Below are 2852 nucleotides of genomic sequence, written 5' to 3'. Positions count from 1 at the left end.
GAGTGTGTGTGTGTATGTGAGTGTATGAGAGTGTGTGTGTGTATGTGAGTGTGTGTGTCTATATGAGTGTGTGTGTGTCTATGTGAGTGTGTGAGTGTGTGAGTCTGTGAGTGTGTGCCTGTGAGTGTGTGCTATGTGAGTGTATGTGCCTATGTGAATGTGTGTGTCTGTGTGTGTGTGTCTATGTGAGTGTGTGTGTGTCTATGTGAGTGTATGAGTGTGTCTATGTGAGTGTGTGTGTATGTGAGTGTGTGTGTGTCTATGTGAGTGTGTGTGTGTCTGTGAGTGTGTGTCTATGTGAGTGTGTGTGTGTCTATGTGAATGTGTGAGTGTGTGTGTCTGTGAGTGTGTGTGTCAATGTGTGTGTGTGTCTATGTGAGTGTGTGTGTGTGTATCTCTGTGAGTGTGCATGCAGACGTGTACAACAGCACTTACTGCAGGGCATCCAGAGGCCTCTGGTTCTTCTTGCTACTTTTCTTGGTTTTGGCCTCCCCCTCGAAGACAAGGGTCATTGCCGACGTTTATTGGCCCCTGAGGTCGGGGGTCCCTGGTTGAATTGTTGAGCCTGTCGTTTTCCTGTTCAGGAAGTTTCGTTTTCCTCCCGTTTCCATATTTCGACAGGTGGATCAGGACTGCCGCTGCAGGTGGGGCCGACTCGACCTTCCGGAGGTGGAACTCAATCCAAGGTCAACTGTGTTCTTGGAGGCGCCTCCGCTCCCCTAAGCTGATTTCTTGAACCTCGGTTTCCTCCAGGGGCTCCTCCGACCCAGGAGCTCCAGGGCTGGCATCTCCTGCAGGCTCGCCGTGGGCTGCATCCACACCTGTGGGGTCAGCCCCCAGGGATCTCCTGGCGCTACCTCCATCGCCTCCTTCACTCTTCTGAATGTCAAGAGAACATAGGCACTCTGGGCAGAGGCCACGGCACAGGGGGTGACCTTAGCATTGTCCATCTTGTACCACTAGCCGTTTCCAGCTCTCACACAACAAAAGTAATGTCTTTGGTGACAGCTCCTCCCAGAGTGGACCAGCACGGCCTAGAGCACATAATCCAGGGGTCCTACCTTCCACTCAGACATGTACGGTGGCGCATCAAGGCACCCAGGATATCTCACTTGCTTGTGCATTTTGTCACCTGTGAAATCTGAGAGCCGCTTTAGCACGAGGGTCAGGACCATGGGGAACACGGTGCAGAGTCAACCTCTTGGTGGCTGGCACCTTCTGGAGACATATGCTACAATGATAGGCATTGCCACCATCTAGCTTCTTGGGCTTCACCAACTCTCTCAAAGCTTCGTTCACCCTTGAGTTGCCATGACATCCAGTGGATGTCCAGACATGGGTCAAAAGTGTCTGAGACACCAAGGCAGTGGAGACACTGGATCTGAGATCTCCAGGACCCTCCAAAGATCTGACGGATGAGGGTGCTGTCCTCAGAGGGATGGTCTAACAGCTCATGGGCACTCAGGCACGCTTGCTGCATGATGTCCAGAGTGAACATCAGAAACTTGTGGGCATCTTCCTGCTTATATCTGTGGAAGCTAGCAACCAGGTCCTTCCAGGGCCAGATCACCTCTCCAGAATGAAGGAGGGCTCGAGTGATGTGAGTTTGCATAGCACACAGCACACAGATCTGGTTGGGACAGATGGTCCATGCTGCTGGAACAGCATGAGCTGCCCAGGGCTCGTGTGTCAGTCAGGCACTGCAGCACTGCATTCATATTGCAGGTGTTCCCCATGTTCGAAGCCCAGCTCCCAGCTCATGTCTCTTTCAGCTCGGAAGTGGGTCCCAGATTTCACAGGTGACAAAATGCACAAGAAAATGAGATATCCTGGGTGCCTTGATGCACAGCTGTACGTGTCTGACCACTGGGCTGCCAAGGAATTCCCCAAAGATAGTTTTTTAAATGGTGAAACTGTAATATATTTAGAAAGATGAAAACTTATTGGGAATCATCCACATTCATCCCAAGTATTTGAAATTAGAAGTCAACTCAAGATGTGTGGAAAAGAAACCTGAAATGAAAGCTATAAGAAAGAAGTTGGACAGATGATAGATATTTGACAGTAGGAGTTCTAGTAACATTTGTTCTTTTAAAGCACTTCTTCAGTCCTTGAACCTCACAACCCCAGGTCTGGTCCCAGGAGTCCCCAGATCTGAGCCCAAGGCTTGGTCTCTGCCTCCAGAGTGACTGGGTTATAGAAATGGAAAACATGCTCTGAGGGGTTTGGTGTGAAACCACACCTCCCCTCAGCCTAAGTCCAGAGGTCCACAGTCCAGTTTCTGTCTAAATAAAGATTTCCAACTGCAAGCAGAGGCTCAGTCCTGGAGGCATGAAGTTTCCAGATCAAGGTGTAGTTGCTTCGTTTTCTCCTGAGGCCTCTGTTTTTAGAGTGTGACCACCATCCACCCACAGCATCCTCCGGTGGCCTGCCCCTCCTCAGACTCTGGGGTCTCTTGCTTTTCTTCTAAGGGCACCAGTCTGCTGAGATGAGAGACTCACCCTGAGGGCATGACTTTAACCTAAACACTGCTTTATCTGCCCCTTCTCCATAGACATGAAGGAAATGGCAACCCACTCCAGTGTTCTTGCCTGGAAAATTCCATGGACTGAGAGGTTGAGGGGCTACAGTCCATGGGATCACAAACAGTCTCCATAGATAGCCCCATTAGGGTCTCTTCAAGGTTTATTGATTTATTTTTAATTCGGGGCCACATTTTGCAGCATGTGGTATCTTAGGTCCCCAACCAAGAATGGAACCTGCACTTCTTGCCTTGGAAGGCAATGTCTTAACCACTGGATCACGAGGGACGTCCCCCATTCTGGTCTCTTCAACGTGAAGAGCTGAACATA

General features: G+C 50.1%; 1 pseudogene; it reads right to left on the bottom strand.

Moving 5' to 3' along the window:
* Window positions 1-687: 687 nt before the first annotated feature.
* On the bottom strand, window positions 688-1736 carry LOC122687750 (annotated as a pseudogene).
* Between the last annotated feature and the right edge of the window lie 1116 nt (window positions 1737-2852).

Source organism: Cervus elaphus, chromosome 32 (assembly GCF_910594005.1).
Source record: "Cervus elaphus chromosome 32, mCerEla1.1, whole genome shotgun sequence".
Classification (NCBI taxonomy): domain Eukaryota; kingdom Metazoa; phylum Chordata; class Mammalia; order Artiodactyla; family Cervidae; genus Cervus; species Cervus elaphus.
The sequence above is the reverse complement of the archived record's forward strand: the minus strand, read 5'-3'. Positions and strand labels throughout refer to the sequence as shown.